The sequence below is a fragment of the Equus caballus genome, chromosome 17, assembly GCF_041296265.1.
Source record: "Equus caballus isolate H_3958 breed thoroughbred chromosome 17, TB-T2T, whole genome shotgun sequence".
NCBI classification, from domain to species: Eukaryota; Metazoa; Chordata; class Mammalia; order Perissodactyla; family Equidae; genus Equus; species Equus caballus.
In genome coordinates, this window is record NC_091700.1 from 50,058,408 (window position 1) to 50,074,135 (window position 15,728).

Below are 15,728 nucleotides of genomic sequence, written 5' to 3' on the forward strand. Positions count from 1 at the left end.
AAAGAAAGAATCAAAATGGAAATTAGAAGTTATTTGGGCTTTAGAAGAAGAACTAATATCCTTGTGCTAAAATCGTAATTGCAGCAGTCAAGCATCTAGCCCAAGGAAACTGAATAGATTCTTTGCTTTTCATTCTCCTTCTGTCAAAATTTCAAGGAATTTTGTATCTGTGACATGGAAATACCGTAGTAAGTCTTTTTAAGTGTTAGTTTTGTAGTTTGGTGTATTAATCTTATAGGTCAAATGGTCAACTCAGCATGGCTTTCTGAAACAACAATGATAACAATATCAGAAACATTGACACTGTGCCCAGGTGTAAAAGTGATATTTTTGTCATCCAAAAGATCTGTCGAATGGCCTGAGTCCTTTCCTTTTCTCATTTATGTAAAATGCTACTCTTCCCTGGAAAAAATCTGGCAGATGTTTAGGAGCACAGCAAAACACTTCACACCATTATTTAACCAAGCATACTGTGCGAAGTAATTAAGATTCCTGCTATCTGTTTGCTCTAATATGAAGGAAAGGGATATGTAAACAAAATGAGACAAATTAGATGTTTTTGTGTTCAGAATAAGGGCAAAGATGGTCTTTTAGTGAAAACATTTTTGATGTGCAAACTTTCAAAAGGTTGTTTCTTCTTAGGGAATATTACATTATTAAATAATAATAATAATGTCCGTATATTATGAAATGGAAGACGATGCTCTAGGTTTCTCTTTCTATCCCTCTGATGAAGATCATAGGCTTCCAATGCCAAAGGCATTAAAGGATTGTCACATTAGAGATGTTTAGAAGCCCATGAGGCCAAAAGTTATGCTGGGGCATTAGGTTACTGTGCTTAGAGGCCTTAATCTTCCCTACCAGATTATCACAAATTAAGTGTCATAGATTAATCACCAGAGCTAAATTTAGGGAGTTAAGGAGCTTGTTGATTCCTCCCATCGCCCTCCCATAGCTTTAACCTCGAAGGCAAACCACCAGCCCATCAGCTGCAAAACACTGCTGGTTTCTATCGGAAATGCAAAATTCTGCCTTGATGTTAGGATGAAGGGGCTGCATTTGTAATATTGTGCTCGTAAAACAAACTTCATTCTTTCCCAAGTAATTGGCTTCCTGCTGACAGGAACTCTAAAGAGACATCTGACAAGAGTTTGAATTGGTGTGTTAGTACCTTTCTTATGTATCTCTCTCCATGAGCTGTTTATATTTCCTCCTGTTAGCGCACCCTTCACTTGGGAAAGATGAATTTGGATTTTCAACGTCTCCTTGTACAGTCTTATTAGTGATTTGTAGTTGTGTCGAGTTCTCAAACTGTAAAATTTGTGGTTAGGTTAGATCACATGAAATCATAAGGTTCTGGAAGTCTGGTAGCCCCAAATGGCCCCAGGTTTTTGACCTTTTCCTGTTCTGCGCTCCTTTGTTTGTTCTGAAAGACTCGCTTAGATTTTATAAGATGCAAAAGATAGTTCTATTTTCAGTGTCGTGCCCTTTAGCCTATAATGGAGCACAATTTGATTCTTCTTCCAGAGGACAGTTCGCACCTGCTTTAGATGATTGCTTTTGGGAGAAAAACATCCCAGATCCTAAAGTGCTGAAAGAGAAGTGGTTCTGGGACATATATTAATAGGTAACTAAATCAGAAAGAACATTTCTGAGAATGGCTGCCTGTTAAAACAATAACGGAGGTGCAGAAATTCTTTGGTGTCGGGATTGACTGGTGGAATCAGGGCTTAGGGATGCTTTTGCTGAAATACTGGGTGAGTGAGAATTCAGAAACAGGTTTTTGCATCTATACTTCTAATAACAATCCTTCCTTATTCCCACCCGCTGCTAAACCATAAGATGGAATTGCAGTAATGAAATGTGTTCCTATTAAACTCTACAGAGAGTAAAAACCAGGAAATTCCAAATATCTCCTGTCTTCTCTTTACCGTTTAGGAAAGTTTACATTTCAAATCTGTGACTGGACTACAGATCTTAAATATATAAAGTAAGGCAACAGTTTAAGAGACTGAAGTCCATAAAGGCAGGACTAAATCACATGAAAATCAGTTGGGATACTGCTAATTAAAGAGCACAGTGGTATAACAATGCAAAGACCTGGATTCCAAGCTTAGCTCTCCTATCCACATCCACTTGTGGTGTGACCTAATTCAAGCAAGTCACTTGATCTCGCTGGGCCTCAGTTTCTTCAAGTGTAACCTGAAGGGTTTGGACAAATGTTAAGGAGCCCATGAGTCCATGAATTATGCCTAGGGTACTTATCAGATTTGGATTAGTGTGCTGCAAGTAACTGACATATATGGGCAGGGTTGATATTCTAAATATTTACCAGCCCTTCAGCGTAAGTGCTCACTAACCAAAATGAAGGCTTGATGTAAACAACCAGTAGCACAGCACCTATGCATGCTAGCTAAATGTCAACGACACTTACACGAATGCAGCCCTGGCTATTTGTGTCAAATCACCAAAGCAGAAAAGACCTTAGGAATCACCCGTCTTTATTCCTGATTTTATAGGTTGTTGCATCCTCCGTTAGGAGCAGCTCATTGTGATATTGAAGAATTGCTGCAAGAAGATGACACAAACGCACAAGGGTTTAGGTACACAACTGGATAACTCAATAAATGTGGTTGAATGTTACAGTAATGGCGCTGCTGAATCATATTTCCCTCTATCTACACCCTCTATTATTTCTCTTCCACATTGACTCTGGCCTTGGCTGTGTGACTTGCTTTGGGAACAGGGCATTAACAAATGTGACCCAAGCAGAGGCATGACAAATACTTTCTCATCAGGGCCCCATCTCTTGCTGCTTTTGGAATACAGCCACTATGTGAAGAAGTCTCCTGACCTGCTGGCAACAGACGGCCCAGCTGACAGCCAGCAACATTCATCAGACGTGTGAATGATGCTTAGACTAACCAGCCCCATTGCAGCTGATGGATAACTATAGAAACATGAGTGACCCCAGGTCAGACTAGAAAAGGAACCTCCCAGCTGAGCTCAGCCCAAATTGCTGACCCACAGAATCAGAGCAAATAAAATGATAGATATTTAAGCCATTAAATATTGGATTGATATGTAGCAAAAGATACTTGATACAACAGGAAAAGGATCTTCAAGTTGGGGGAAGGGGAGGAAAGTTTCATGGGGTATTGGTAGGAGGGAAGAGAGTTGAGGTCTCTACCATTTTCTTCCTTGAAGCTGGGATCAAGGATTTGTGTCTAATCCCTATATACAGATCCTTGCTTCCTAGGTAGGACAAGAAGTTCCTTCTTACCTGTCTTTCTGATCAAGCACACTTGGTTTCAGGAAAAACATAGCTGATTTTTCCTAATTCCTCTTACTGAAGCATATGGGTAGATTTTCCCTCTTGTACTTCCCTTAGTCACAAATTTCCCTTTTGGAATGTAGCAAGGATCATTTGACCTGGCCTTTTTCTCATTGATTCAGTAGGTGGCTGCCAGCAAGAGGTTTTATACAATATTACGAGAATGAAAAAAGTTCTTGGTAAAGAGGTGAGAAGATAAAGTTTAAAAATGACTGAGAAGCAATGATAGCTTCCAAATGTTCATTTACAACCTGCAACCATCTTGCTTTCAGCACTACTTTGAGACAATAAAAAATCTACCTTTTTATTATCCTAAAGTTTCTGATATCCTCCCTCTGGCAGCCACAAGTCAAAGAGTTTATATAAAACAAAGCCCTTAGGACTTCTTCTTTTTGTCATAAATGACTCAAAAGCTGGAAAAACATTTGAGGCAACTATTTGCAGGTATTGAATGACAAATAGCACAATTCCCAAGAGAGGGGAACCTCTCTCCTCATGCTCATCCAGGTCTCTGTCCAAGGTTCCAACTGTGGCATGGGAAGCTGGAGTCCATGCAGAGCATGGTGGTCCAGTTGACTTGAAGAGGTAGAGATGAGAGTTTGGGCTACTCAAGTGGGTGGAAGCTGCATATCGGGGCACTGGGGAAGAGCGGGGCTGTGCTGGATGGAGAGACAGGGAGAGAGAAGTCTATCTAGGAGTTCCCATGAATCTGAGGACTGGGATGCATAGGGGCAGGGCCAAGGCTTACTATTTCAGGGCTGAGAGTAGAACAGAGATACCAGAGGTTGCACATTGCTGGAAGATGTTGGAGTTCTGACCCAGCCTGAGGAGAGCATTCTTGTTAACACCCCAGGCATTCATCTGAGACACCAGAAAGGTCATACTTTAGAAGCAAGGACCATGCCTTATAGTCAGGCCTACTCTAGACCCACTCTATTAGGGCTTACAAATCTAAGATTTGGCAAGATCCACTGGGGAGACAAGTTTGGAAGTTGAGCCCACTAAATTAGGGGGAATGAGAAACAAGTGGGGCTTTCCACGGCCTAAAACCCAGGCTTACAAGTTCAAATTTACTAGTCAGTAATTAATTTGCCTGTTAAAGACATCACAAGAAGAGAAAATTATAAACTAATATCCCTCATTAACACAGATGCAAAAAAATTTAGCAAATCAAATCCAGCAATAGCTAGAAAAAGGTATTACATCATGACCATGTGGGGTTGACCCTAGGAATATAAGACTGGTTCAAGATTCGAAAACTAATATATGTAATTCACCACCCCAACAAAATAAAGGAGAAAAGGCATATGATAACATGAATAGATATAGAAAAAACATTTGACAAAATTCAATGCCCACATATGATAAAATCTCTCAGCAAATTAGGAAAGGAAGGGAAGTTTCCAAAATCGATAAACAGCATATTAAACATATTTATAACAAATATCATAGGTACCCGTGAAACACTAAATGCTGTTCTCTAAGACTGACAATATGGCAAGGATGTCTGCTCTCATCTCTTCTATTCAATATTGTATGGGAGGACCTAGCCAGTGAAATAAAGCAAGATAAAGGAAAAAAAGGCATAAAGATTGAGAAGGAAGACGCAAGACTGTCTCTATTTACAAATTACATGATATAAAAACCTAAGGAGTCTATAAAAAACAAATAAACAAGAAACAACTAGAATTAATGAATGAATTTAGTAATGTTTCAGGATACATCCAAGTAAGAAAATCAACTGTATTTCTATATGTTAGCTACAAACAACTACAAGATAAATATTAAAAAATCATTTAGGAGGGGCCAGTCTGGTGGTGGAGTGGTTAAGTTTGCCTGCTGTGCTTTGGTAGCCCGGGGTCGTGGGGTTCAAATCCTGGGCACAGACTTACACATCACTCATCAAGCCATGCTGTGGCAGCATTCTATATGCAAAAAAATAGAGGAGGATTGGTACAGATGTTAGCTCAGGGCCAATCTTCCTCACACACACACACAGAAATCATTTAGGACAGTATCAAAAAATATAAAATATTTTAAAATAAAAGTTTAAAGAGACATAACAGACTTATATAATGAAAACAATAAAGATTCCTGAGAGAAATTTTTAACATTCAAAATAAAGAGATATACCATATTTATGGATTGGCAGACTCAAAATTGCTAAGATGTTCATTTCCCCCAAATTGAAACATAGATACAATGCAATCCCAACCAAAATCACAGAAGTAATTTTTGTAGAAATTGAGAAGCTGATTCTAACATTTATACAGAAATGAAAAAGAGCTAGAACAGCCAAAACAATTTTGAAAAAGAAAAACAAAGTTGGATGACTTATACTACCTTGTTTCATGACCTTTTATAAATGCTACAGTAATCAAAGTAATATGGAATTGTCAGGAGGGTAGACATATAATCAATGGAACAAAATAGAGAATTCAGAAGATCTACATGTCTATGATCAATTCATCTTGACAAAACCAACAAAATAATTCAATGGGGGAAAGGATAGTTTTTTCGACAAATGATACTGGACCAACTGGATACCATGTGAGGAGAAGCAAACGTTGGCCTCCAGTCTATATCATAGAGAGAAATTAATTCAAAATAAATCACAGATCTAAATGTCAAAGCTAAAACTATAAAACTTCTAGAAGATAAGGTGGAAAAAAATCTGTGTAATCTTACAATAGGCAAAATTTTCCTAGATAGGGGACAAAAAGCACTAAGTATCAAGTTTAAAGATGATAATTTGAATTCCATCAAAATAAAAAACTTCTTTAAATTATACCATTAAGAAAATGAAAAAGTAATCTATAGGCTGGGAAAAATAATCATGAAACATATATCTGACAGAGAACTTGTAATCAGAATATACGAAATAACTCTTACAACTCAACAATAAGAATGCAAACAACCCATTAAAAATGGGAAAAAGACTTAACACTCCACAAAATAAAATATACAAAGAACGTATAAACTTTAATAATAAGGAAGGCAATCCCTTAAAACAGGAGAACGACTTGAACAAACACTGCACCAAAAAATATAGAAACGACCATAAGGATATGAAAAGATGCTCAATATCATTATTCATCAGGGAAATGCAAATTAAAACCACAGTGAGATCCTACTTCACATATACCTGAAAGTAAATATTTAAAAAGACGATGAGTGTGAAATGCAGGTGAGGATGTGGAGCAACTGGAAGTCTCATACACTGCTGGTGGAATGCCAAATGGCACAACCATTATGGAAAATGGTTTGTCAGTTTCTTATAAAATTAAACATTCATTTACTATACGCTTTAGCGATTGCATATGTAGGTACTTATCCCTCATTCCTTCAAAACAAAAAAACATGTCCACTAAAGGACTTGCATATTAATGTTCAAAGTGGCTTTACTCATAAGAGCAAGAAATTGAATGTTCAATTTTTGAATGTTCACCCAGGTGAATGATAAACAAGGGTAGTACATTCATACAATAGAATAATACTCAGCAATAAAACAAACAAAAGAGAAATACGTGGAACAACACGGATGTATCTCAAAAATATTACGCTAAGTGAAAGAAGACAGACGCAAAAGACTATGTATTGTAAGATTCTATTTACGTTAAATTTGAAAACAGGTAAAACTAATATATAGTGATACAATTCAGATGAGATGTTGCCTGAAGTGGAACTGACTGCAAAGTGGCACTGAGGGAACTTTCTAGGGCTGATGGAAATATTCTACAACTTCATTGAGGTGGTGATTTCATGGTGTATACACCTGTGAAAACTCATTGAGCGGTACACTTAAAATGAATGCATTTTATTGTATGTAAATAATGCTTTAACAGAAATTTTAAAAAACTAAAATCCTTTAATGATAAAAATAACACCACAACAACAATAGCAACAACAGCAAAAAGGCTTGAGGAACGTCTTGTTGAATGGTCCTTTTTATTGAAGACAAATAATTTATTACTCACCTCCATCCAGTTATGGAGGATATAAAATAGTGAATTGCAACATCATAAAATTTAAGGAGAGTGCAAGTTTCAATTCAAAGACAACTATAATTAAACCTTTTCGCATTAACAAACTCAAACTTTACAAAAGCAAGAGAGAAAGACATTAATTGTCTCATTTTTATATTAGAGAAAATGAGCCTCCGAGAGGTTAAATAGCTTGCCTAGAATCATAGTAACGTGGAAGCTGGGATTCAGATTCACATATTTTGGCACTAAGTCCAATGCTTTTTCCACTCTACTATGCTGTTTGTCTTCTCATGCATCCCTTTAAAATATTTTCAATAGCCAAAGCTAACAATGTCCTTCCCATCGCTAGGCCTTAAATTACATTTCCTTTGATGTTATTAGGTAGAAAAAGGCATTTTCAGTTGGCACTGAGTTTTTCCTGAAATCTTCTCAATCGCCAGCTTTCCAGAGATGTGGGGATCTTTATCTTCCCTACAGGAGGGATGGAATCTTTGAACAGTCAAATTATATTGAATTTTATAATAGCATTTTCTCTCCCCAACCTGCATTGCTGATGAGAGTAGAAATTGGTACTATATTTCTAGAGAGTAATTTGGCAATAGGTATCAAAACTCTTAAAATCTGCCATATCCTTGGACTGAGCAATTACTCTTCTGGGAATTTATCCCAAGGAAATTATCAGAGATGTGTGTGGATATATGTGCAAGGTTGTTCATCACAGCAGTATTAACAATAGCAGAATATTGCAAACAAGCCAAATGTCTGTGTCAGAGACTACTGTTTTTCTCCCATTGTCACGTCTCTTCTTCCTTAGCAATAAGAGCCTTGGTTTGTAGACGGGCACATAGCCACCCAGTAAAGCGTTACATACTTCTGCTCTCCCGTACGGCTACTTTGTGGCCATTGGAAGTGTATACGATTTCTAAGAAGTCTCCTTAAACGAGTACACTTTTCTTTGACCTTTTCCCTTCTGGCTTACTGGACTGTGGCTGTAACAGTTGGATTTGAAGCACACAGTTTGGAATATGGGGCAACACTCTAAGGATGAAGGAATAGCAAGACAGGAGTCTGGTCCTGGCACTGTGGGAATCACCATGTGAGCCATGAGACTTATTTGGCATGAAAGAAAATAAATTCCAATCTGGTTTAAAGCATGGATTTCAATTTTCCTATCGCAAATAGCCAAACGTAATCTTAACAAACACAATGTTTAAGAGCAAAGGGATGGTTAAATTATGGTATATGCATAGGGTATAACATCAAGCAACTGTTAAAATGACATCATACAAGACTCTTTATTAGCATGAAAAAGTTTTCTTAATAAAGGGATAAGAGGAAAAGAACAGGCCACATTCAAAAGCAGGATATAGATAATATTTGCAAATACAATTTTTGTTATATATATACATATATATGTGTGCATATATAGAGAGAGAATATAATATACATTATATATTATATATATAAATGTTGACAGCTATTATGTTTGAATAGTAGAATTGCAGATTTTTTTTTAAGGATTTTATTTTTTTCCTTTTTCTCCCCAAAGCCCCCAGGTACATAGTTGTATATTCTTTGTTGTAGGTCCTTCTAGTTGTGGCACGTGGGACGCTGCCTCAGCGTGGTTTGACGAGCAGTGCCATGTCCCCGCCCAGGATTCAAACCAATGAAACACTGGGCCGCCTGCAGCGGAGCGTGCGAACTTAACCACTTGGCCACTGGGCCAGACCCTGCAGATTTTTTTTTTAATGTGACGTTTTCTGTGTTTTCACATTAGGCATGAACTATATGGTTATAAGAGAGGAATACCTGTCAAAATAAAATAATCTTTTCCCCAAATAAAGCAAACTTAACTGTGATTCACTAATTTTTAAGAAAGAGTCTATAGCAACAGATAAATAAAAGAAGAAATTAAATATTCAGGAAGTCTTGTCCCTTTACAGTGTGCAGTTTAAAATATGTGCTGCTGTTGCATATCTTGTTATGTTGATCTATGAATGGTTATGATGACTCTTTAAAACTGTATGTGAGCCAATTATTTAGTAGATGGGTGAATGTATATACTTTATGGCTCCTAAGCAAATAGGATGTGAAGCAGAGGGACATTCTAGAGATGACATCTAGCGGTTGCTGTGGTAACCTTATGGGCTACGTTTTAGTAATCTTTTATTTCAATTTCTAGAGTTGGAATTGGCATACTCTTAGCTTTGACATGCTAGAAGGAGGCAGCAATTCATGGTTATTAACCCTTACAGGCTGCATTTGCTATTGCCATTCAGCTTTAAAGAGAGTAGTGGAGTTACAGTGGAGGTGTTGAAGAACGGCTCTAAAATTATGATTAAAGGAATCTAAAACCTGTTAGAATTTTCATGGCAACCTTACAGAGCTGTCACTCCAGCTAATAATAAAAGTTCACGTTTATTACCGAGCACTTACAATGCAACAAGCACAGTGCTTAATGCTTTATAAACCCTATCTCGTTTACATCTGTGCTCTGACTTAAACCTTAAAATAGCCCCGCAAAGTAGTATTATCATTGCTATTTTATAAAAGAGGACAAATCTGAGACTTAGGGAGTTAAGGTGAGTTGTCCAAAGGCATGTTGTTAGGACATGGTGGTGCCAGGATTCAAACCGAAGTCAGCTGCTCACTCTTGCCCACTGCCCTCTGCTGTGTCCAGGGGGTTGCCCATGATACCTGGCTGGGTCTATCATAAACGTCCCCTTTAAGAGAGACACCTGCAGCAACGCTAGCTTATCCAGTCTAGTCTCAATCAGCCATGCTTATTAAACAACAACCACTTTGAGCATAATACTATTGCAATTTATAAAATAGGAAGGGCCCTTCTTATGACATAAAAGTATACAACTAAGCTTACCAAAAAACTCTGCCAGATCATAAGCTTTTTTGAGAGTCTAGCTCCAACGGAAGGCAGAATGGCGACAGTGGGGTAAGTCTACTGAGTGCTGGGAAGTGTGCTCTGGGAGAGATGCATCACAGTTGAGGCAGTCAGAAGATGCTTCCCCAAAGAGCGCACCTTTGAACAAGCTCTCAAGCCTTGCTTCTCAAAGACCAGCCATGGGGGTACAGCAAAGGCATCCCCTGGGAGCTTGTTAGAAATGCAGAATCTCAGGCCCTCCCCTAGACTTACTACAGAGAACCTGCCTCTTAACAAGATCCTCAGGTGATGTGCAGGCACACTAACGTCTGAAAAGCACTGCTTGAAAGAAGGCATAGCATTTCAACAGCACACACAGAGGGAACAGCACTGTAGGCACAGGGAATAGCATGAGCAAAGGCACAGCAGTGGGGATGAATAAAGCAGCTCCAGGGAAATCTCATATCTGGTTGGGCCATAGCAAAAGCTGTGGAGTGGAAGACGGTGAGTAGTGGGGAGATAGATAGGGCTGAATTCATGGAGGGTCTAGGAGCTGTATCTTGTTCCTGAGGCAGCGGGAATAAAGTTTTTGATCAGGAAATGACGTAATGATCATTTTTATTTAATAGCTCCTTTAAATTGATAAAGTATTTAAGCTTTGTGATAAATTTAGAGCGTAACCTTTGCGTAATATGTCATTCCTTTACATATTTCCTTTCATCTTTACACTACCAAATAAATCTATTATTAATAGGTATTACGTTTATGGAGGTTGTTAAAAGAGAATGGAGTAAATCCTGAAGGTAAATAGGATCACTTGAGAATTCTACTCCCGTCACCCATTCACTGCTAAGGATTGGATTAAATTGACCTAGAAGATTTAAAAGCCTACACAACCTTGTCCTTCAGGAATAGATGGAGCAAGCAGATGAAGTATTGTCCCACTGTCTTTTGCATTGGTCAGGCCCTCCTTTGCTCTCACTCTGAGAAGGGACCTCAAATTCCTTCCCCTAGGCTCCTTTGATGAGGTTTTGTGAGAGACAGAAGCTATTTTGTAAAGCTGTCAGCTGTCATGAATAAGAGAAATAGATAAAGCAGCCAGGAACAAGAGAAACAGATAAGAGGTGACTTCTCAGGAATGAGGGGGAGCTTGTCTGCCTTGGACTAAAAGAAGAAGAGAGAGGATGTTGGAAGGGCGTGTGAATCAACTGAATGGAATCCTCATCTGCAGGCTGACAGCAGTGTTATGGAGACAAAATGAGTCAACAAAGACATCCAATGGCTGCTTGAGAGACAAAGACAAGGGAGAGAGGAGTACAGCTGGACACAGGATGTTTCGTATTGGGATGGCAGCGTTTATCAGGGAGGGTGAGCTAGAGGGAAAACGGGAAAGATATGTGGTCCAACTTTCTGCTCCTGTACCTTGAGCCTTGCTAACTAGGACATTCTTTGTTCCCACCGGTTGGTGACTTAATCAGTCCCCTTTAGGAAGCTCGAAGACTGATATAAGATATAATTGCTGGGTCCTGTAACAAGTCAGATCCTGGGAAGATATGCATTGCTCTCAGTTGGGGTTGAGTATAACTGCTTATGATCTGACAACCTATCTGATACACTTAACATTCCCCAACACATCTAATGACAAATAGCTGCAATTAGAAAACCCCACCTGGAAAAGGGGAAACCCACATGCAACGGCCATTGTCCATAGCACATAAGCATATGCTGTTGGCCAGAAGATGCAAGGACTCTCTGCCCTCTCTAGGAGGTGTGTAATCCTAGATCAGCCAAGCTGGCCTCCCCAGATTCTGGTCACAAGGATGATCTTTCATTGCCTTTGTCCTTTGTGCCCACATCTGAGCTGGTCATGGGGATGATATTCCAGGGGCTTTGCTGAGGTAACAGGCCATTTTTTATTGGATATTCAGGAATTTCAGTCCCTTGTTTGCCAGGTGATAGTTCAGTGTTGATTTGCATTTGATCAACTCTGCAATCAAAGCTGGAGACAGTGCTCAAATTTACTGCCAGCCCAGGGATTTCCATCTCCTAGCAACAGCCCAAGATGCTCTGTTCACGTTCTTAGCCCTCAGCTTCAAGAACTTCCACCTGGGCCTCTCCAGGGCGATTGGGAACAATTTCTTGGGGTGGGCGTGACAGCTAATGTAAACCCCTTTGCTCCCAGGTTACACCCCAAGGGATGGCTTTTGCTGTGGAGTGGTTGTCATTTTCTTAACTTGAATATTCCAGCCTGAAGGGGAGTTTGAGAGGGACGGGGGGCTCAAGGTTCTGTGAGACGTCAATGTTCTTGATTATTTTTTACCCTTGTTTTTTTTTTTTGCACGACTTTAGTTTGGTGGAGACAACTTTGCTTTTTCTACCCTTAAAATTTGCCAAGATTGCCAACTTTCAGCCTTTTTGGATTATTGACCTCAGCCAGAAAGGGACTGTTTTAATGATATATTTTCTTCCCTTTCTGCTCTCAGACAATTTTCAATTGGAGACTATCCTTTTCTCATAAATGTAGTAAAGCCCTTCCACCTCCTGACCCCCTATTCTCCAGCTTTAATAGACACATAATCTGAGTCCCAAAATATGAGTAATGGTTTACCAGCAGCTGTGCAAACACATAACAAGAATGTAAGTCAACCTTTTCATTTTTTATAGATAGGTCCTCCATGGACCTCCTTGCCTGCATCCCCTCAGCTAATTACACATTTTAGAGTCTGTGACTTACAATTCCTTTCTCAATTTTGGAATTCATTAAGATTGTTTGGGGGACAAATAACAGAGATTCAACCGCTAGTTATCTTGAACATAAAAGTAGAACTTGCTGTTACACTTAAATGAAAAGTTCAGTGAGAGATCAGGCATGGTTAGATAGATCTAAGTGTTCAGTGCCATCTCAGCTTTTCTTTGAAAAATGTTAGTTCTATACTGAGACAAGCTCTCCCAACCTGGTGGTTCACGTCCCAGCTTGCATCTTCCTTAGCTCAGCAACTCCAGAGGGAGAAACATCCCTTTTTCAGTAGTTGCAGCAATAATCCTGCAGCTGATGGCCCTCATTGGCCTGGGTTGGGAAGCATGAACCTCCATGACCGACCACTGTAGGTGGGAGATGGAATATTTTAGTTTGGTTAAGCCTGGGTCATGTGGCCATCCGCATCAAGGGTGGGAGCGTCCATCACAGCCTGCTCACATGAACTGATTTGGTGAAGAGGTGGTTTCTCAACAAATGTCCTATGTGCCCTCATAGGTCAGTGTTGAAACTGACTTAAGAAACCAGTTTTGCTACATGTGGCTGCACCAACTCTTGCAGATTATTCAGTAAGTCTCACTTATTGCAGAAGTCTCACATAAATAGAAGTTCCATATACTAAACTTATGATCTTTCACCCAGTTTTCTAGTTTGGTATTCAGATGATGTAATGTGGTAAGAATTACACAGAAGTGGCATAGGGTGGTGGGGCCCTCACAACTATTCCACAAATACTAACGAGCCCCTTTCATGTGGTAGCAACGTACTGAACACTGGGATACAAACTTAATTAAGACATGGTTAATACCTGGAAGGATTCATAATGGGGGTAAGAAATATGCCTTTAAATAAAGTGATCACAATATTACATGCAAATGCCTTAATAAGGATACAGTTGTCTTTTGAGACCCCACAATGTGGGCTTTTTGCTCTCCCCACATTTTCTCACTTAAATCTCAAGGCAAGCCCTCAAGGTAGGCTTTCTTCCATAAAGACATTGAGGTTCACAGAGATAAAGTCTTCTGTATTTGGTCATTCAGCTGATAAACAGCAGGAGCCGTTGGGAATTCTAGTTGGTAATATTGCATTTCTCAGTATTTTGGAATACTGAGAAAGCATAACACATCTTTAAGCCATCCAATAGCTTTAGAATCATTTATTTGTTCCATCTTCTCCGTCCTCTACAGCTTATCTGTCATGAAGTCCTATCAATTCTTTCTTTGCCAAGCTCCTCAGGTTTTCCCCTATATTTCTTCCAACCCATTGTTCAGGCCTTTAACATCTTATGCCCAGATTGCAGGGGCATCTCAACTTGTCTTCTTCTTGCTTCCAGACTGTCTTTAATTCGTTCTGCTACCAGGTGGGTTTGGAGGTAGGCAGAAGTCTTATACCATACAATACTGCCTTGATCATTTATTTGACAAATATTTATGAAAAGCCAGTCATTGTGCTGGATCATGCTCTAAAACTTAAAATAAAGCACAATCTCCTTGAGGATTTCACTAATGTTCAGGGAAGGCAATTGCCTACATTATTTCTCATAACAGAGTACACATCAACAACCCCTTGTTCCACAAACTTCAGTGCTTTCTCACTGCTGCCTTAAAAATGTCTGAACTCTTTAGCTTAGCATCAAGGTCTTCTTTGTGCCACCGACGCAAACTTGTCCCCATAGTGTCCTCCTTAAACCATCCACTCCAACCAACTGATCTACATGGTCCCCGTGAAAGGCTCTGTGCCTGTCCTTCTCCATAGCTTGTTCACGTCACCCCCAGGTTCTCTCCACCCCTTGCAGTTCTGGGTGATTGTGATTTTACCTGTAAACTCTAAGATCACTTCTTGTCTGCACTTGATAGAACTTTCTCCATATCATTTGGCATTTGTGACCTTCCCTGATTTCTGATGATTTTACTTTTTTAAATGTGTTTTCTTCTCCGAGCTTTATGGTAGCACCAATCCTTGATCAAATATCGAATGATAAAGAGCCTGAAAGTGCTCTGGTCACTGGCAGACATGAGCTTTTTTGCAGAGTAGGAATAGAGAGGTTCAGCTAGGAGGAAGAGAGGTGAAGATAAAATAAGGTACAGATGAAAAGCTGCTTTTCATTCTCTATTCATTTACTCTCCTCTTGCTTTGCTACATTCTCTGGTGGGGGGCAGTTTTCCTCCCTACAGGGTGGTAGGAATACAAAGTCTGATCCCTGAGCCAAGATTGAAGCCAAGTACCAAAAGCAATTTCACTGTCTCACTTGGGGTTTGAGGCATCCCTGAACCAAAAAAGTAAAATATTTTTCACTATTCATTGATTTAATTTAATTTCCTTCATACAGTTAGACTAATAAAATCAGCAGTTTAAAGAATAGTTTTATGTAGTATTTTAAGATTACATGATTTTGATATTATCTTTATTAACATAATGATCCTATGGGAAAATTTTTTCTAAGTGAAGATTATATCATTTTTTAAAAAAATTTTTTTCTTTTTGAGGAAGATTAGCCCTGAGCTAACATCTGCTGCCAATCCTCCTCTTTTTGTTGAGGCAGACTGGCCCTGAGCTAACATCCGGGCCCATCTTCCTCTACTTAATATATGAGATGCCTGCCTCTGCATGGCTTGCCAAAGGGTGCCATGTCTGCCCCTGGGATCTGAACCGGCCAACCCTGGGCCCCTGAAGCAGAACATGTGAAATTCACCACCGCGCCACGGGGCCGACCCCAGATTATATCATTTAAATCCTTGTTTTATGTTAAGGAGAATTTGTGATTAGTGGTTCTCT